The sequence below is a fragment of the Equus przewalskii genome, chromosome 27, assembly GCF_037783145.1.
Source record: "Equus przewalskii isolate Varuska chromosome 27, EquPr2, whole genome shotgun sequence".
Classification (NCBI taxonomy): domain Eukaryota; kingdom Metazoa; phylum Chordata; class Mammalia; order Perissodactyla; family Equidae; genus Equus; species Equus przewalskii.
In genome coordinates this window covers 26,107,166-26,128,626 of record NC_091857.1, presented here as the reverse complement: position 1 = coordinate 26,128,626, position 21,461 = coordinate 26,107,166, and the positions used below count along the sequence as shown (strand labels likewise).

The following is a 21,461-nucleotide window of genomic DNA, read 5'->3' as shown; positions in this document are numbered from 1 at the left end:
ACAAATAAATGAGTGGTGTTTTCTCATACTTTCTCATTTGAAACTGACACAAATCTATCAGTATTGTCAATATATTATCAAAGCATAGTGTACGTTTTCATCCTCACTTTTTAACAGATAGAATCAAGTTGGTAGACATTAAGTTCTCCAAATCCCACACCTCAGAATGCCAATTTCTAGGCTAGAACTGTGATATTTTGACTCCTAATCCAGCTCACTTGTCACTCTAGACATCTACTTCCAAAAATATGTTTTCATACAGAAAAATTATAAACTCCTCAGGTGCAGCCTGGGTTGAGCACCACTGTTCTAAAATCATCTGATTTTTTTTATCTTAGAAACAGCTGATGCCACCAACTCGTATCACTCTAATTGTTTTGTGTGTCTCTATATTCATTCTAATTCTTTTAACAAAATTGTTAGTTTCTTGAAACCTTGGTCTTGCTACTCAAATTGTGGTCCCTGGACCAGCAGAATTCACATTACGTCAGAGCTTTTTGGAAATGCAGAATCTCAGACCTATTGAATTAGAAACTGCATTTTAACAAGATCCCCAGGCAATGCCAATGTACAGCCAAGGCTGAGAACCATTGCTCTGGAGTAGTCGGTCACACCGGATAGCTTTGTACCATAACATTTATCTTCACAGCGCGTGGGTTGAGGGGAGACTGTAGGTGAAGGAAAATACTTAAGACCAGCTGTGAACAATCAGGTCTCAAGGTGGTCAATCAGGACAATGAGACAAACTGAGAGTGACAACCAAGCATTTATTCACTTCCTACGACAGTGAAAACAAGGAGCAAAAGAGAAAAGCTCCAGCTCCCCTCTGTCCCGTTTTTCCTCCATGGAACAGCACAGGTGAGGATCAGATGACATGCAGAACAGAAGGAGGCATCAACTCCGGAGCAAAAGGAGCTCCGAAACAAAAGGCTCTTGCCTCTTTATGGCTCCCATTGGCTGTGGAGAGGGGGAGGGGAAGGGCTAGGAATGGAAAAGTGAGTCAAGTGAAGAGAAGTGTCTTAGCTAAGGTCCCCAGTAAAGAGGCCTCAGAATGGAGGCACCTGGGCTAAGAAGGCAGCTATGCATATGGGCATAGGGGATGGGGACCTGAGTCCTTGAACGCAACTCCCTCCAGAAAACCTCTAGCCTTGCACAAAGGCTGGAGTGGGAAAGGCAACCTCTCTTCCTGAGGGCTACCAGGAAAAGCCTTGTAATTGCCTATAATCACACATATCACACAAAGAATTTGGGCCTAGGGCCAGACTCCTCTACTAGCTGGTACAAACTTTGCACCATTTAACAAGTAAAGACACTAGTTTGCTCAGTAGGTTAAGGAAAGCAGCCTATGAAATCAAGCAATGCATATTGATGGAATTGTCTCCAGCAATGGTTCTCAAGGTGTGGTCCCTGGTCTAGCAACATCGGCATCACCTGGGAACTCCCTAGAAATGCAAATTCTTGGACCCCACCCTGGACCTTCTAAATCAGAAAACGTGGGGCTGGGGCCCAGCCATTCGTATTTTCACAAGCCCCCCAGGTGACTATGATGCATGCTAAAGTTTGAGAAGCACTGCTCTAGAGGAGGGTTTCTCAGACTCAGCACTATTGACATTTTAGGACAGATCATTCTTTGTTGGGGGAGCTACCCTGTGCGTTGTAGGATGTTTAGATGAGTCTCTGGCCTCTACCGACTAGATTCCAGCATCCTCCTAAGGTGACACCTCACAATATCTGCAGACACTGCTAAATATCCCGAGGAGACAAAATTGCCCCTAGTTGAGAAGCAGTGCCCTAGAGTAATAACTATGGCCTAGGCCGGTCCTAGCTTAAATCACGATATATACACAATCTGTCCATAACATATGCACTCCAGTGTTCACAGATATGTGACAATATGACATAAGCTAAGGTTTGAATAGTTTATAGTTTACGAAGCCCTTTCACATAGATGTCATTTCTTCCTCATTAATTCTCTGAGGAAGGTAATTAATATCATTCTCATATTACTGGTAAGAAAACTGAAAGGCCTAGAGGCTCTCGATGTGCCCAAGGTCACTGCCTGCTAAGTGGCAGAGCTGGAACTCAAACTCAGATCTTTCTTTTTCATAAATAATAAGAATTATCTTATCAAATGGATTACGTAGAGGATATGTGTAGCCTTGAATAATATCATTGCTCTGACAACAAATTCAATATTAGCTCAGAAGTAACGGTTGTAGGAATACTTAAAGATTGTTCGATATGAAAAATGTGTTGTGTATCCAAGATTAGGGTAAACCTATTCATAGATGTTGGCATGAGCCATTATTCGGAAATAAAAGCTTCATGACAGTTATGGTGAGCCTTAGTCAGAGATGTCGGGGAGATTTGGACTCAAGTCAGAGAAGTTAAAAACAGCACAGTTAAAAAATTCAGGAATAGGGGCCGGCCCCACGGCCGAGTGATTAAGTTTGCGCACTCCACTTCGGTGGCCCAGGGTTTCGCCAGTTTGGATCCTGGGTGCGGACATGGCACTGCTCATCAGGCCATGCTGAGGTGGCATCCCACATGCCACAACTAGAAGGACCCACAACTAAAAATACACAACTATGTACCAGGGGGCTTTGGGGAGAAAAAGGAAAAATAAAATCTTTAAAAAAAAAAAAATTTAGGAATAGTCTTTCTCCTCTAAACCACAGCCCCTGATGAGAAAGTGAAACAGAATCAGAATCATTGACTGAATGACCCAAGAACACCACAGAGCCATTGTCCCCTTCTGACCCAGGTCCCTGTAGAATGAAGTGCTGCCCAACCAGCATTAGGCTCCTGGGGAGAAGTGTGCAAAAAATCTGCACAGCCCACAACTTCCAGAGAGTGGATGCAATCCTCATGCAGAGGTGAGCTGGGGATTTCCAGGGGCACAGTAATAGACTTTGGCTCCTGCCTGAGCATCCAATCGCCAGCAGCCAACTCACTGACCTTTGGATGGTCCTCCGACATGGCCAAACTTGTTGCAGAGCATAAAACCGAAATGCTAAATAAAGATCAAGGCCAAATCAAAGTCAGGATGAGACAAATGACCCCAAACAAACCTTTTGATGTCAGTTCTTTTTTGCCCTGAGAGGAATTTGAAACCTCTTGCCTCTTCTTCAGAGAGGATCGCTAATGGTCCTATAAACTGGAGTTTAAATACAGAAACCTTTCTAATCAGAGGAAAGAGCACTGGGCTTGGAGTCAGAAGGCCTGGGTTCTGGTACTGGATTCTCAGTGGAGAAACCACTCAGCATCCATTGGTTTCAGGTTTGGTTTTGGGTTTTTTCCCGCGAAACAGAGAGATCTGATTACAGGAATTGTAGGATCTCTTCTACCTGTAGAATTCTACTCTTTTTTTTTTCTGAGGAAGATTAGCCCTGAGCTAACATCTGCAAATCCTCCTCTTTTTGCTGAGGAAGACTGGCCCTGAGATAACATCCGTGCCCATCTTCCTCTACTTTATATATGGGACTCCTACCACAACATGGCGTACCAAGCAGTGCCATGTCTGCACCCGGGATCCAAACCAGCAAACCCCGGGCTACCGAGAAGTGGACGGTGCACGCTTAACCGCTGTGCCACCGGGCCAGCCCCTAGAATTCTAGTCTTCACAAACATCCTAAACTTGCAGTTAATACACCCACAACTTGGGAAACACCATGCATACAGTTAAAGAAGCTGCGACTTGGGGTGAGGACAACAGCGTGAATCCCTGCTCTGCTGTTTTCTAGCTAGGCCACAATGAACAACTCCCTAACCCTCCCTATCCTCAGTTACCTCATCTTTAAAATAGAGTGACAATAACAGTATCTAACTCAGAGGGTGATTGTGACTATTAGATGGAATCATATGGACAAACAATTAGCACACACTCCTTGGCACACAGGAAGTATGCAATAGATGATAGTTATTGTCATGTATTTGAAAAATGGACATTCAGAAAAATAAAATTGAAGGCTCTGATTAAAATCTGTACCTCATATTGTGATAGAGAGAATTAGAGTCACTTAAAAACTGACTAGCTAAGAAATATTATTTACATTTTATTAAAAAGATCTCAGAACTGGTAGATGATAGTCTCTCAAAGGAACGCAGGCCATTTCTCAGGTTTCCTGCATGATCCAAATTAGTAGATAATTAGACATAAAGGGCCCCTACATACATAGCACCATTTTGTAATATACTGTTTTCTGCTAGTTTAGTTAGGGATGGGGAAATTGTGAATGAAAGAAAGAAAGTATAGAGCCGTGCTGTCCAATTCAGTAGACACGGGTCACATGTGGCTTTTGAGGGGTTGAAAGTGGTCAGCCCAAGTTGCAATGTGCCATACATGTAAAATCTACATGGGGTTTCGAAGACTTGGTACCAAAAAAGGAATGTAAAATATCTCATTAATATTTTAATATTGGTTATATATTAAAATGATAGTAATTGGATAAATTGGAGTAAATAAAATATGTTTAAAAATTCATTTCACTGTTTCTTTTCACTTTTTTAATGTGACTACTAAAAACTTTTAAATTACGCATGCAACTTGCATTATATCTCTATTGGACAACACTGGTGTAGAAGGAAGGGAAGAATACACACACACACACACACACACACAGAGTGAGAGGAAAAGGAAGCCCCAAGGAGACAGCAAATTGAAAAAACATCAGCTCATGAGGGAGGACACAGGCTTGTCAATCCTAGCTCCGTGTAAAGAAAGGAAGGCATCAAGATTAATTTTCCTATTAGCAAAGCAGCTAAAAGAGACGGCACCCCCTCATTCTCAATGTCTTTTACATATTCCACTTTGCAACGTTTGGCAGAATAAAGAAACGAGAAGTTGTAGCTCCTTCACCTCTTTTCATTGGTTAACAGTTTTTAATCTTATAGAACAACTTGCCCTCTTTCGGTAAATGGTCGGAAAGACCTAAATTAAGGAAAGTGCACCCTCTGCTGGCTACTTAGTAATATTTCAAAAGACAAATAGGCACAGTGAAGGAAGACAGTCTGTAAAAATAATGAATGTAGAATGAATAAATGAACGAGTGAGTTACATTTCACATTACTGCATATACAGCTTTAACCGTGGACTCAATAATGATGGAAAGAAAGACAAAAACAGGTTTCCTAACACGGAAATTATTATTAGATCGTGTCAACATTTTCTTCTTTTCTTCCCTCCTGACTGCTTTCTCTCCTTCCTTCCCTCCTTCCTCTCTTCTTTCCTTCTCTCCTTCCTTCTTCACTTTCTTCTTCCCTCCCTCCTTGCTTCCTTTTCTCCTGCCCTCCTTCCTTCCCTCTTTCTTTCCTTCTTTCTCTCCTTCCTTTCCTTTTCTCCTTCCCTCCTTCCTTCCTTCTATCCATATTTTTCTTTCTTTCATCCTTTGAACAGCTCAGACACACTTTTTTTTAATAAATCCTATGTACTGACAGAAGGCACAAGGTCAAATTCAACTTAGAGATTTATGCTGCTTATTTCTATACAATGTCTTTATGAGGTCAACACTTTGTTCACGTGTCTAAGCCCACCCTGCCAGAAAAGGTCAAGAAATGATAAGACCACAAATGTTCACCAGCTGCAAACTTAGCAGCATCAAGTGCATAATGATAAGCAGCCCCCAACTTAGGAAAGGCCTGTTTTCCCAGAGGCTGTTTATATGCTGGTTGTTTAGCATGGGGAATCTTTCTCATTCGCTCCTGGGCCACTTTTTAAATATACAAATACATGTTAACCTGTTATGTATCTGAGACAGACTACTAATGATCCCATTATTTCTACTGTATCAAACAATAACATTTAACAGTATTTTTATGGGAAAAGATACATCAAAGGCCCAACTTGGGATCTGAGGAGGATCTTTCCAAAAGCAGTATGAGGGGCCTTCCTCAGCTTCTTGATTTAGGGAGGAGAGGTGTGTCTGGGAGACCCATGCCAGATACCCCCAGCACCGGTAACTTATTAGCTCCCTGTGTTGCAAAAAAGGAAAATAACGCACTGGGACAGTCACACCCAAAGATTTCCAAAGTGCAGAAGAAGGAAATAAAATAAAATGATCATCATGAGATCAGAAAAAGCAAGAACACAAAATGTGGACTATCCCTACCTTCTTCAACACACACACACTCACACACACATACTTTTCCTTGTATCATCAAAAGTGCTCATTTCACAAACTGATCAATTGCAGGCTAAGACTGCCTATAATGATCATAATAACTGGGCTTCAATAGCCTCAAGAAATACAACGTTAGTGTTATGGAATATATTTCCTATTAGCATTTTTATTATTTGCAGCATAATTTATTTTAAAACCAATTTAATTCCTTTTAAACTATCAAATAAAACTAGCATGCTTAAATTAAACTTTGCAGGGTATGAAATAACTTAAGGAGAGCTTATGAGAGGGAGGTTACAGGAACCCAGAAATTATGCTTATCACTCACATACAATTCAAAACATGATGAAAATGTAATGCAAGCCTGCAAAATTGTGTGCTTTCTGTCAAATATGGATTACATGTTTTAAAATAAACACTAGCAGGAGACCACAACAAAAAGTGATAGCATTTATTATTTGCTGTTTCGTATGCTTATATTTAAACTCCTTAATCAAAAACATTTGGAACAGCCTAAATTGTGCCTAAGTTTCACTTCTCATAGTTAAATTGGTGAAAAAAATAAAAGCATCTATCTTGATCAGAGTTATTACAACGTAAGTGAAATATTTTCACAGCTCTGCTCTCTCTGGAGTGCACAGTCTTGAAATTCAGCACTTTTGAGAAATACAGGCACTATTTAATGCGTAGTGGTTCAATAAAGAAGCTCTTACCCACTCAATTAGCTTAGTAGATTAAAACACAACCAGAATTCCCCCCTTGGGCATCTAAGTTTAGTTTTCAGCTATTACCTATATGTGAGTCCAGGTTTGATGTAAGAGATCTCTTTATCAGTGTCTTATATCATGGTGGTTAAGAAAACGGGCTTTGGGAGTTAAGCCTGGATAAACACTGCATAAGCTTTTAGGAACTGTGCGGCCTAAAACAGACAATTTAAGCTCTCTATGCTTCGGGTTCCTGATCCAAAAACTGGGGTTCATTCATTTACTCAACACCTGCCCCGTGCCAAGCACTGTTTTAAAATGTAGGGACATAATAATAACAGACACATTTGGTCCATTCTCAGGAAGATTACATTCTAATTGGTGGGAATAATTTTTAAAATCGATTAACATGAAAAACTTCAAGGAGTATTAGATGTTATGGTGAAACAAAACAGGGTGATGGGAAAGAGGTATTGAGGAGGTTCTTTAAACAGAGTTGTCAAGGAAACCTTCTCTGGGGAGGTGAGATGTAATCTGGGCCTGAATGACACGGAAGAGTCATCCATGCTAAGGTCTCGGAGAAAGGTGGTCTAGACAGAGTGAGCAACTGGTGGAAAAGCTCTAAGGAGAGAATGAGCTTGGCAGGTTCCAAGAACAAAATGAAGACCCATGCGACTGCAGCTGAGGGAGTGGAAAAGAAGATAGATGACAGATAGGGACTAGATCATGCTGGGCCTTAGAGACCCTGGTATAGAGTTTGGTTTTTATTATAAGTCCAATGTGAATTCATTAGAGGATTTTCATCAGGATGGTTGTAAAGATGAAATGAGATAACATACGCAAAGGGCTTAGACAACACATGGCACAGAGGGAGCACTCAACCAGAGGTGACGTTGTCATCATCATCGTTATACGATAAACTCTGACATACAATACTATAAGTGAGGTCCAAAATGTTTATTCCTATAAAATTCAGGGTCAAGTTATCACAAAATTAATGAAGAACAGGGTCTGAGTAGAAGATGGGAGTCAACTGCCCATCAGCATAAAGCCAAGTTCTCACTATTGTGGGGCATGTTTTACTGTATTGTCTTACTTATCATCATCATGAGTTAAACTGAAGTCAAATCTTAGGCCAGCAGTGTTCGCTATTCTTAATTTTTGCCATGTGAAGTGACACAACAACCTGCCTACGGTGCAGTGAATCTGAAGGAGCAATCCTAAATGCTGTGGTCACTATGAAATGACATAAGCACCCCTTCATTTGCCCTGGAGCATCATCAGGTAAGTGGACTTTATCTCCAAGGCTTTGGTGAGAATCCTTCTACCCACTTCCCAGAGCTGGAGGGCAGCAAACACTTACTGGGCTGGGAACATCAAGAAGTCCTTTTTTTTTTTTTTTTGGAGGAAGATTATCCCTGAGCTAACTATTGCCAGCCCTCCTCTTTTCGCTGAGGAAGACTGGCCCTGAGCTAACATCCGTGCCCATCTTCCTCTACTTTATATGTGGGACGCCTACCACAGCATGGCGTGCCAAGTGGTGCCATGTCCGCACACGGGATCCGAACCAGTGAACCCGGGGCCACCAAGAAGCGGAACATGCGCACTTAACCGGGCTGGCCCCCAAGAAGTCCATTTCACGTTGGAACTCACACGGGTGCATCAAGGGCTTTGTTCCTGGCCACACTTGATCATCTGTGCCTTCTCTTTCTGTGAGAACACCATATAAAGCAATCCTTACTCCATGGATCATTTAGTTTACTAAATCATGGTTTATTTTTTCCTCAGGATATCACATGCTATTTTAGAGTCAGTTTTCAAAAGGTCTTAAATGACTTGGCTTGACATTGGTTTTGTATTAAGGGAAAGAACCGGTGTCCCAGAGTTTCAATCAGCACCTCAACAAACAGGCAACTGACCTCCCCCAGATTGCCCAGAGGGTGCCAGAAGCAATAGTTGGCTTAGAGACTTCCAAGGTTCATTTCTCTCTGCTGCTTTTCTACATTTTTCCTACCCTATTTTCAATGAAAAGAGAACTACAGTCAATAATCTTATGGAAGGGTTTGGAGGAGAGGGGGCATACAATAAGATCTGTCACCATATCCCACGTAACTATTGATGGTATGATGATCTGAACCACCCGGACGCTTTCCACAGAAGTAATTTAACCCCCTGAGTTGTCTTTCATGGACAGTGACAAAGAGTTATGATTCTGCATCAAAGCTGTCACAACATCATTTCAAACAACATACCCATCATGTCATTAGCATTCAATTAATGTCAAATATAAGTAGCATTTCAGTCATATCTAGTATCGGAGGAATGAAGTTATCGATATAAATGAATTTTCCAGACAAATGACACTCCTCTCACCAAGAACCAAAAGATGTCTTGAAATTTTTCAACATTTTTGGTAGAATTTAAATGTATTTTATGTATTCAATGAATGCTTAAACAAGGTGCAAGAATCATGATGTATTTTGTTTCTTTATAGCCAATGACCAACTTTAAATGGAAAACTCTGATACGTGCAATGGCTTCACTAAATAGCTTCAATTAGGATTCTCTAGTTCTTCAAGTCTCCTTTGAGTCTGTCAGGGCTTCGTCTGGCTATTGTCTGTCACTTCGTGCTATTATCAGGAGGTCTGACTGTCCTTATCTTGTGTGTTCCCACACCTGTTCTCATGGCTCTATGTGAGACACCAGACTACAAAGGTTGTGGGAATGAGTGGCATTATTTTGAAATTCTCAATCCAAAAGCTCTAGTTAAGGGCCTAAGAGTCATTCCACGTCTCGAATGAGAAGAAAGTGCACAAGCTTAGACGTCAGTAGTTCCCCTGCTAGTCTTTTTTCCCCTTTTTCCTCTGTAATTTTTTGGCAAAGTTTGAGAGTCATCTTGAGATAAGGGACTGTGTATTATTACATTTTCTAAACATATTCCCTTGTATCTCTTATTTCTAAATAAATTTTCTCATTCATCCCAAAAAGTTAATTTCTAACTATTGTTAGACTATTTTCCTAAGTGGTCAAAAATCCCTATATGATGAGCCAGCCCTGATGGCCTAGTGGTTAAAGTTTCAGTGTGCTCTGCCTCAGCAGCCTAGGTTTTGTTCCCAGTCATGGAACCACATCACTTGTCTGTCAGTAGCCATGCTGTGACGGCAGCTCACATAGAAGAACTAGAAGGACCTACAACCAGAATATACAACTATGTACTGGGGCTTTGGAAAGGAAAAAAAAAGAGGAAGATTGGCAACAGATGTTAGCTCAAGGCGAATCTTTCCCAGAAAAAAAAAATCCCTGTATGATGCCGTAGGGGGATGAAACGATCTTTTGGAAGGGATTTTTGGTAGCCATCACCCTCTTTCATCAGTATTCCTGATGTGATTTAACATTTATCTCCATGGTGCAATTTGGCACAGAATCAGAAGAGTGAAGATCTGTTAAGAAACAGATAATAGCTAAATCAAATAGCAATGAGGAAATGTAATTGCTCTAGCCAACCACTACATAAATAGACACATAGATCCTTTCTTAATTTTATTCCCCTGAGACTAATGACTGACTCTAATGAAAATCCTAGTGGAAATTATTGTAATAAAAATAGCCAAAACATTAAGAATAGGAGAAGTGAAGATGACGATAACTAACAAGCATTTGAACCATCAAGCATCCTTACTAATCCAACCACAAAAATAAGTACTAGCTGATGGGCCAAGTACCTAAAAGAAATCAGGGACCATCTTTTTTTATTTTTTTAAGATTGGCACCTGAGCTAACAACTGTTACCAATCTTCTTTTTTTTTTTTCCTGCTTTTTCTCCCCAAATCCCCCTAGCATATAGTTGTATACCCTAGCTGTGGGTCCCTCAAGTTGTGGTATGTGGGATGCTGCCTTAGCATGGCTTGATGAGCGGTGCCATATCCATGCCCAGGATCCAAACCAGTGAAACCCTGGGCCACCAAATCAGAGCGCACAAACTTAACCACTCCACCCTGGGGCTGGCCCCAGGGACCACCTTATATGAATCAATTAGTGTGTGTACCTTAAGGAAAAAAATTTTACAATAATTCTTTATTTCGCCGATTGTTTTTAATGGATTCGATGTATAGTAATGGAAGAAAGTCTCAAGTTTGTTTTATGCTTTGGTGTTGTGCTACTTATAGTGTGGTTGTATTTCTAGCAAAAATTGTAAATTCCTCTTCCTAAATTAGTTTAAAAAAATCATTCTGAAGCAGGTTTCTAACCTTTTTAATCATCCTCAAACCATGTGTAAATCCATAAACTAGCACTTCAAAAAATATATTTATGGGGCTGGCTCTGTGGCCTAGTGGTTAAGTTTGGCGCACTCCACTTCAGCGTCCCAGGTTCAGTTCCTGGGCATGGACCTAGACCACTCGTTGGTGGCCATGCTGTGGCAGTGTCCCACATACAAAATAGAGGGAGACTGGCACAGATGTCAGCTCACAGCAAATCTTCCTCAGCAAAAAAAATACATGTATACATATATATATATATATGTATATACCTCTCCTCATTCCATCAAGGATTTTATGTGGTTTATAAAAACATGTAAAATCAATAAGGATTCTTTTTTTTAGGTTGAGATAGTCTGGGCAGAATAAGAAAGAATAAGCAAGAAAATAATAAAACCAAGTAGTAAGCAGTATATAGAAATATCATACCATAATATTACATATTTGGTAGAGCTGGGCTACACATTTGGCTCAAAGTTTAAGAGAGATACAAAACAGTAAGATTCTTAGAGGGCACAAAATAAAATCAATGGTTGAATGATGAGGTAATTTTCCCCACAGGTCATATAAGAAGAATACCATGTAATGAAATGTTTGACATCCACAAAATCTGGCCTAGAGTAGAGACAACAGTCCACTACATTTGGCTGTCCCTTTTACTATCCCTTATTATACAACAATGGCGTGATACCAAAATGCAATTTGTCAAACTCAATTCTCCAAAGAACTAGAACGTTGATGGTCTGGCTTGATCCAAGGACAAAATTTATTCTAAATGAGAGTGTACTGCATAATATTCAGAGAATTTCCCTCAAACATAAATTTTTGCAATTAGGCTTTGATAAAGATTAGGTGAAAGATGGTTAAAAGTTATATTTTCAAATTAGAATCCAGGGCACAGATATTCTGCGTAGTAGAGTAAGGCAGAGAAAATTGAGGAACTAACAAAGGCAAATGCCTAATCTCCTTTAGAAAGGACCAATGTCGTGCCTTCCAAAAATTTCAGAATTAATTTCAAAATATAAATAAATGGAAAAGTAAGACCACAAATCTCTACAACAGAAAGAACAATCACACTCATTTTTAGCCTCAGTCTTTTCAATACAAATATTAACAGTTGTTTATTGTGGTTCAAGAAAAAAAAAATCTCAGTAAAGTATCAAAAGAAAATTTTAATTTAAGTAATATTGCTTTCTAATAAATCCTACCAGGTAAATTCGTTTGGATAGTTTCCTAAAATAACTCCCTGAGTGGACTTGTTGAATACAAAGCAAATGAGTGTTGGAAAATTCTTGCCAAAAAGGATGATTGGGGTTTGAGTGGCTATGGTGGATTGACAGCACTATTGTCCTCAATTTTCTTGCTTCTTTGCCTCTCCACAATTTGATTCTGTCTGCCCACACTGACTCTGGACTTGGCCATGTGACCTACTTCAGTCAATGAGATAGTAGCAAATTCAACACAGTATTTGCACATTTCTGGTTGCTCTCTTGGAACCCTCCATTTTCACAAGCACCAGCCCAGGCAGCCAGCTGGAGGATGAGACCAGGTGAGGCAAAGCTGAACTGTCCCCATTGAGGCCTCCTAACCTACCACTCCCCAGCCCACCCATCGGCTGAGTGCAGATACAAAAGCAACCCCTGCCTAATACAGCAAAGCCTGGTTCAGGTGAACCAAAGCGCCCACCCAGCCCCAGGCTTGTGAGAAATAACAAGCAGCTGTTTTCAGCCACTCAGTTTTGCAGTGGTTTGTTCTTGCTAACTGCTACAGCACCTGAATTTAAGCCATTCCTTTATGCAGTATTAGAAAAGAGGACCAAGCGCTGACAAAGTCATTTCTGGAGCTTGATATTATTAGTAGATGAAACTTGCTACTTTTACTCTTAATGGGAGAGAGGGGAGAGTCAATTAGCTCATCCAAAAGTAATACTGAATACTAAGAAACAAGTAAAAAGAAAGGGTCAAAACATGCCTGTTTCACTCATCTTTACATAATTATTTAATTGATCAGAAGACTGTTCTTCCACACCCAAATCTTGGCACCGGTGTTAAGATGCAAATTCTACGTAAGAATCAGGACTGGGTTCGTTATGGTAGAGTTTAGCCCACAATTGGTTCCTATCCACAGAGTCAAATACCGAGTAAAGATCAATAAAACTGTGAACAATCATGTCTTGCTCATGAAAGATTTTGCATGAAATATACAGAAAGAAAAGTAATTTACTGTGGAACAGCCTTGTCAAAAGCCTGCTCTTTGCATAGAATATTGGCCTGAGAAACCCAGACTTGCAATGTGTCGTGGGAAACTAGCTAAAATGTTTAAAAGAAAAAAACAGTAATCTGATAAATCCATAATTTGAAAAGAGTGGAGGATTTATCTTTTTTTCAAAAAGTGGGGGAAGTGGGAGATATACATACTTTGGTCCATCAGAGCAAAGTTGGAAAGGCCAGCTACCAGCAGACCATAAACAATTTTAGTAACAGAAAATTTTCACGAGGTAACTTTTCATTTGAACTTTTTAATCAGTAAGACTATGAAAATAAATGTTTCCTGCATGTACTAGAGAGAAGCATTTTATCTCAAATTAAAAATTTGAGAAAAGGGGGTCTCTCATTTCGCTCAATATTGGGGCTTCTTCAATTTTCCTCATCAGGTTCGTCTCAAAATCATTCCTGATTCTCAGTTCCAGGCCAGCCACAAGGGATTAATTTTTAAAAACCAAAAATTTTTGAAAATCAAGAGTGAAAATTGGATTTGGCAAGACCCTAAATGACTTCTGAATTTCATCTCACATGTTAGCTCACAAGCCTGGTCATGACTGTTCTCAGCTTCCTAACGATCATAAACACAGGAATTGTCTCAATCAGTGTCCCACGTAGGAAACAGAAACCACTCTAGGTATTACAAGTAGAAATGGTTTTACTACAAAGAATCAGATGCTTCAAAAACCCACTGTGGGATGGAGAAGCCAGCTCTAAGATGGGCCTCCAGGAATAAATCCTGAATGTCACAGAACTGCCCTTCCTTGGGAGGCATATTTTCTGTATGATCAGAAAGACAGAGAATCAGGAGTCACTGCTGGATGGCCTGAGATCAAGAACACACCCTCACAGCTGTGATCTAGAGAGCAAGAAGCCAGGAGGAGGAAGTTGTCCCCATCTCCTCAGCTGCCCCTCCACACAGAGCAACTACTGCAATAGTGATGCCAAAAATGCGTCCTCTAATGACTCCGCTCGCTGGCAGAACTACCAAAGAAGCATGAAAATAGACCTTGTCTCCCTACCACCTTCCAACCCTCACATGAAGGCATCTAACTGGTGGAGACTTATTAGATTCAGAACCAGAACTTCAAGAGAACCTAGGAAACACAGTTTCCACTCTCTGGCCTCTGTAATACAGGACAAGCGAGTCAGTCTAGCAAGTCCATCAGAGGAACCATGGCAGGAACTCCCAATTTTACTAAAAGAGGGACTGATGAACACCGTTCTAGTTTATCAACAATCCATTCGTAAAAGCTGAAGGGAAACTTCTGTCTCAAGTGCCCTAAGGTAGAGATTTCATCATTCTCCAGCGATCTAAGGCATCACCAATAGAATTTAAATGTCTCTGACTCCATTTCACCTTCCTCATTCTCATACTCTAAACAGCTCAATCATGCTAGGCACAAATAGGAACCACAGCAACGCAGCCAACATTTAAATAAGAGGAAAAGGATCACTTTCAGCCAGTTCAAGATCTCCATTCTCAGAATGGTAATAAACAGGGAGTGATTAACTATAATATATTTCATATCTTTTTATTTTTACCTTCATCCAGAAAATTCTAAGGGAGCTATGAAACACAGCATAGCCTCGAACAGATTGACTAGACTACTTACGAAACTCTGAATGTGGGCCACACTCATAACTCACTTTGGGACAAAACAGTCACAAAGCATTCCTTACACTAAGGTTACAGATGATCCTGGCTTCCTGGTCACCATTGAGTGTACCCAGAATTCTTACTTAGGCCAAGGCAGCCATAGAGGCTGGTGGTATCCTTGACTTGAGGATTCAGCAGAACCTGGGGACTTTTTCATTGGATAGCAATAAACTGAACCAACCAGATCTTCTCTCTTGGATATTTAAAACTGAAACACACAGAGACCCACCTGAGGGGGCGGGGAAGCTGAGAGATACAGAGAAAAGGAAGCAAGCCAAAGCTAAGACGTAGGGAGAAGAAAAAGAGGTCAGCAGTGGAAAGAGGTGAAGAGAAGCAGATGCCACTTTGGTAGAAGCCATAGAAACAGAGATAAACTAAACTATGAGAATGGTAACTCAGAGACGCCCAGCCTATGGCGGTATCCAAGAAAAGTTAGCTGGCTCTGGGGACAGTTGTGCGATTTCTTACTTTTTTATAATCCTTAATAAACCACACCCTCTACAGTGATCCTAGCAGGTAAATTTCCTTTCCTTGCAAGCTTGAAGTGCCTAACTCACACACCACTGCTCCCATGTTTATCCTATGTGAACTCTCCAGGTTTATCCTGTGTGTTAGCATTCAAAATGAGCAGACTCCATAAGCAAAGGAAGTTGGGGAGGAATTTACCACTCAACATGTCCCTGAGGTCCCCATAGAAGTAGCTGAGGGGAAGGTTAATCTTCTCTCTCTCAACGGTTTGAGGTTTGAGGCACATCACCATCTGTTTTTTACCAGGCTAGGTGTTCAAATGGTTCTTCCTGCTATGGGGTTCACAGAATCAGTGAACATCCAAAGATGACAGAAATGTGGCCCAATACCCAAGCAGACAGCAGGTGGTCTGATAAGGGCAATATATGCATCAAGGCAAATCTCATCTGATTTATCAGAGAAATTAATCAGGACAAAAAAATTCCTAAGAGAATAGGGAATGCTATGGACAGAATTGTGTTCCCCCCAAATTTATAAGTTGCAACCCCAACTCTTAATGTAACTGTATTTGGAGATGTAAGGATGTAATTAAGGTTAGATGAGGTCATAAGGGTGATGCCCTGATACAATCAGATTAACGTCCTTATAAGAAGTGACATCAGAGACCTCACACACAGCAGGATGGTGGCTGCCTACAAGCCAAGAAAAGAGCCCTCAGAATGAAACCTACCTTGCCAGCACCTTGATCTTGGACTTCTCAGCCTTCAGAACTGCGAGATAATAAATTTCTGTTGTTTTAGCCACCCAGTCTATGTTTATTTTGTTATGGGAACCTGAGCTGACTAAGAGTGTTTGTTGGCCATCATCCTCCACCCACCAGAAGTTTGAAAAATGTGAGCATCACTAGCACCTCCTTACTTCTGAAATATTTTCCCTATAACTAGGAAAAGAGGGACCTAAAACCTTAGCTATAAGGCCTCCTGCAGTCAAATGATTAACATAGCCAGAATAAACAGAGTAAGTTTGCTTGAGGTTTTTAACATAAGGTAATATAAGAACCTTTTTTTAGGCCCCAATTATGCCATATTCTAGTAGAGGAATCTTATTCTTGGAAGGAAAACAACCTTCAGCTAAACAACCAAAAATAGAAAATAGACATATTGGTCGTGGCGTATGGACTGATATCAGCGAATCTGCATGTGCCTCTATGTGCTCAGCATCAGTCTAGCTGCCTCTTCTGAATCTAAACATGGCCTCCACCACACCAGTATTTGGAACACAGGTTCTCTGGACCAAGATACCGTACCTGATGCTGAGCTCACAGGAGATTCAATCATCTGGAGAAGATCCTCTTTGATTGTCCCTAGAAAAAAGTGTCAAGAGTGACAACTGAAACCATCTACACCCACATAGCTTGCTGTCTATATTAGTATGACTTTACTATTCCAATGTTTCCATCAGCATAACTTTATTCTAGGAATCACTGGCCCAGGAAGATAAAAGTTGTAAATAACTGAGGGCAAGCCCCATGATGTAGTGGCTGAGTTCAGCACATTCCACTTTCTTTTTTTTCCTCTTTTTAAAATTTTTCTAATTGCAGTAACATTGGATTATAACATTATATAGCTTTCGGGTGTACATTGTAATATATTTCGAATTCTGTGTAGATTACATGATGTTCACCACCCAAAAACTAAGTGAGCCCATCCCCTCACATGTAAGCCTAGTCACCCCTTTTGCCCTCCCCCCACTAGCATGCTCCACTTTTGTAGCCCAGGTTTGCAGGTTCAAATCCTGGGCAGGGACCTACACTGCTCATCAGCCATGCTGTGGCAGGGACCCACGTATAAAGCGGAGGAAGACTGGCACAGATGTTAGCTCGGGGCTAATCTTCCTCAAGCAAAAAAAAAAGAAGATGAAGACTGGCAACAGATGTTAGCTCAGGGATAATATTCCTGAGCCCCCCCTCCAAAAGTTGAAAATAACTAAATTTTTCATTCCAGAAGCTTCCTGAAAGATCCAACAACTCTTCAAGAGAAAGCATCAAATGACAGTTTCATGAACCCCCAAGACTCTTTGAACCCACTGCCTCCAAATCCTTTCCTTGCTGTGCCCATCAATCCTATATCGTGATCTTTACTCAAACCTCCCATGCTTCTGCATTGACAGACTTTCCTTAACCAGACTTCAAAAACTTATAAATATCCTAACTTTGCACACCCCTCCCCAACTGAGATGCTACTAAGACTCTGACAAAATAGTCCTCTGACTGCAGTAGAATAGAGCTGTCAGGTTTGTCTCAGCAACATATTGTCTTGCTGATATTTTAGGATGCCAGTATTCTATACGTGTCAGGAAATAATCAAGGATAACCAAAGGGTGTGAGATCTCTCGCAACATGGGGCTGGAAAAGTACTACCTTACAAGAGCGGGCAGGAAGGGTAAGCATCCAAATGGAATCGCAAGACGGGCCTGAGCACAAGGAACATCACTAGAGTAAGCCATCTGAGGATAGCCACAAGGAGAAACAGTGCCAAGATCCGTTAGTGGAATGGCTCTGCCATGGTGCCATGGCAACTTTGCATGTTTCTACACAGACCGTGCAGGCAAAGGCTTGCCCCAAGCTAATCTGAGTCTTGGCAGAATGCCTTGTGATCTTCCTGGAATGCAAGTGGATGGGAGGCCTATGAAGAGCTTCTCTGAGGCCATTTCCCTCTTACCTCCCTATGCCCTTTAGGAAGCTGTCATGAGGCAGTTTTTCATCATCTCCAGTGTTCTGATGAGGTGTGGATCATCCTGCCGTACCCTCCTGCAGTAGAGAGGCAGAATATAAAACTGAGTAGCTAAGGCCAGAGTTAGCTCCTCAGCAGTTGGGTATCCCACAACTTGCATTACAGTCTCCTGCGTCCTCTGGTTCAGTGTTATTCTTTTGATGTGTGGGATAATGACCTCAAGGAGCTGGGACCTTTGGCCATCTTCCTTTCATTGTCAATGTAAGTGATAAACTGTCTGATTCTAAAAGTGGCTCACTATATCTTTACCAGCCAAATCAGTCAGGAGTTGGCCCTGACCTTGCCTTGTTTCTTGACAGAAACTTCACGAAGCTATGGGATCAACATGGAAGTCTGAGGCCCAATCTAACCCCCGACCTCACCCCTACCCCACACATAGAAGGCTAGGAATGGGAGGTTTACAGGGAAATTAAGACACAAAAATAACAATTACACTGGAAGAGTACTTCTTCATACTCTATTGGTTTTCCCCAATCCTCCTGGCTTCCTGCTTCACTCCTTACCCTCCAATTGGAGGGAGTTATCTGGCTTGGTGGGTGACTGACATGGGGTCACCTTTCTTGCTTACACGAAGTTAACCCTTAAAAAGTCTATCGTCCTCTTTTCTGCTTCGCCATTCCAATTTAGGGCAAAGCAGCAATCAGGGACAAGAATGTCTGGGCTTTCACACTAAGCCATATCCTCCAAAGTCCATGATGCTTTGAATCCCAGTCGCCTGACTCAGATTTCACTTTGGTGACTATTTCCAAACTCCAAGAGAGAACAGGGGTTGCCTTAAGTCCAAAGAAATTTGATTAACGTGGAGAAAAACTTTAAATTTATAAAGGAAAATTAAGAGATTTTCACAAAAAAAGAAATTGAAGTTAGACAATAAGCCAACACAAAACGAGTCATAAAAATCCAAAGTCAAATAAAAAGAATTAAATTTTGATGGAAAAATAGTGAAAACTAGGATGATACTGTAACATGAAATAAATAATACATATGGGGGAGGGGAGAAAAGTCAGAAGAGTAAAGATTTGATGGGAGTCGGTAAAATTAAATAAGAATACCAAATAAATTAAAATATATAGATGAGGCAAAGACATTAAAACAATTGTGAAGTACAGAAGTTAAAACTTTAGGCAAACAAAAGAAGTGGGGAAAAACAAAAAGTCACTGGAAACAAATGGTGACCTGAGTCCTTATCAGAGCCTTGAGTTGGCTTAGACATCGCCAGCCCAAGAGTGCAGTTCTTCCTGAATGGGGGGGCGAGGGGGCAGACACTCCCAATCCACAAGGCCCTGGCTCTCCCCTGGACGCTGGAGGTCATATTTTCAGTTGGTACCTAGCACGAGGGTCCTGGGCTCTTGAATCAAAATAGCAGAAGCCTGTAGCCTTCTTGGCCTTTTGCAAACTCCTAATCAAACCATTTCGATTGCTTTGTGATGTTCTCTAGTTTTACAGCATGTACTTCTGGATGAGAGGAACAGAGACCACACCTCCCAATTCTTTGGTCTCCCCTTCCAGACACCCATTTGGTCATCCATTCATTCATTCGACAACTATTTATCGAGACTTTACCCCACGCAATGCCCAGTGACAGGTGATGGCAATACAGCACCTACCTACTGGTTGACAAAGAATACAAATAATTTTGTCATTACAGCTGTGATAAGTGCTTTGAAGGAGGACAGATGTTAGGAAAGTGACTAACAGGGAACGTCTTGGGAGTCACAGAAAGCTTTCTAATGAAAGTGTGTGTTTATGAGGTAGAATTAACTCAGCCAAAAGGAAATGGGAGAGCACTCTACCTAGAGAAAAGAGCAGAAGCAAGGCCCCTGATGCAGAAGAGGTAAAAGACAGGATCAACTATTCGGGCTACTATGGCCAGAAGACAGAGAGGAAGATACATGTGAGCTAAGCAGGGACCGGAACCTAAGGCCTGCAGCAACAGTAAGGATTTGTGTTTCTTTTCTTTTCCGGTTGAGGAATATTTGACCAACTACTTGGATCCAATGAAAATTTTGCCCTTGATATTTTGATCCTATAATTATGAATACACAGTTTAACCCAAATAATACAAAATTAATGAATTTTCATCTAAAAAGCATTCTTCTTAGTAATTAAATCAATTTAATTTCTTGACAAATTACCATACAGAAGATTTTAATTGATTTCAATTTCCTTTTTAATGGATTAAAATTAATGTTAGATCAATTTTTTATTATAAACTTTGCATGGAAATTTGATTCATCAATTGTTTTGTCCTCAAGTTTAATTTTCCATGGTCCTTATCAAGATTTGATTCCTTAGTCATTTTTAATTAATTAAATTTTATCAATTCTCATTTTTAACCCCTTTCAGTTTTATGGCATACTAAATCTGTCCCAATTTAAAGAAAGTAAGTAATTTGCACCTGTTCAAGAACAAAAGTGGAGGCAAAACGTTCTGCTTCGCGTTTTCCGTATTTTCTGCAAGGAAAGTGGATTGCTTTCAGTGTAAAGTTATTCTTAAAAGTGCTCTATGACCATTCCATATTTTTAAAATCAGCCACGTGTTGACGCGGGAAGACAGAGATCAGGTTTTAAAAGATTCTGGGAAAGAAAAAGAGAAATATTTCCAGGAAAAAGCAGAAAAGAGGACTACCAACAGTGGTTAAGAACGTGCATTTCGCCGTGGGTCTCATCTGGCTAGGAATCCTCTTTTTAACATTCCCAGCCCTAGGATCTTGGACACATAGTCGTTTGTAAACTTCACTTTCCGCTTCTATCAAATGGAGATAATAGTTCACCCCTAAGTTTGACCATTCGCTGAGATATCGCACGTAAAGCTAATAACACAGACCCTGACACATATGGGCACTCAGTACTTAGTTATCCTTACAATTCTTAATTTATCACCTTCCGGTCCCAGCGCTTCCTACAGAGCCCAAGACAGAGCAGACGCCCAACCATAGATTTTGGGGGGATGACGGCAGATGCTCTGCCTCAGGAAAAAAGGGAACACCTGCCCTGACGCTGCCAGTGGGTCTGGAAAATTAAGCGGAAATTAATTTTAGGAGACAGGCGTTCCTTCTAGATCAGAAATGGAAACATGTAACGCGCCGTCCACGGACTCTCCACAGCGCAGTCGCGAACCAGCCACAACAGCGTGATCCGCCTGCACCTGCGTCGGCCGGACGACCGAAGGCGCGATCTGCGATCGGCCCGATCGATCGAC

At 41.0% G+C, this 21,461-nt stretch overlaps 1 protein-coding gene across 5 annotated transcripts in view; it reads right to left on the bottom strand.

The window, feature by feature from the left end:
* Nucleotides 1–21,439, bottom strand: part of MAP3K7CL (MAP3K7 C-terminal like) — a 97,310-nt gene extending 75,871 nt beyond the window's left edge. For 2 of the 5 annotated variants that reach the window (XM_070597257.1, XM_070597258.1), the window contains exons 1-4: nucleotides 21,126–21,414; nucleotides 20,659–20,713; nucleotides 18,189–18,277; nucleotides 16,775–16,831 (exon numbers count right to left, since the gene is read on the bottom strand). The gene's annotated coding sequence lies outside the window, so the exon portion shown is untranslated. Of the gene's footprint in view, nucleotides 1–16,774; nucleotides 16,832–18,188; nucleotides 18,278–20,658; nucleotides 20,714–21,125 lie in introns of all 5 variants that reach the window. The other 3 variants (XM_070597259.1, XM_070597261.1, XM_070597260.1) reach the window with 3 other exon arrangements.
* Nucleotides 21,440–21,461: the final 22 nt, after the last annotated feature.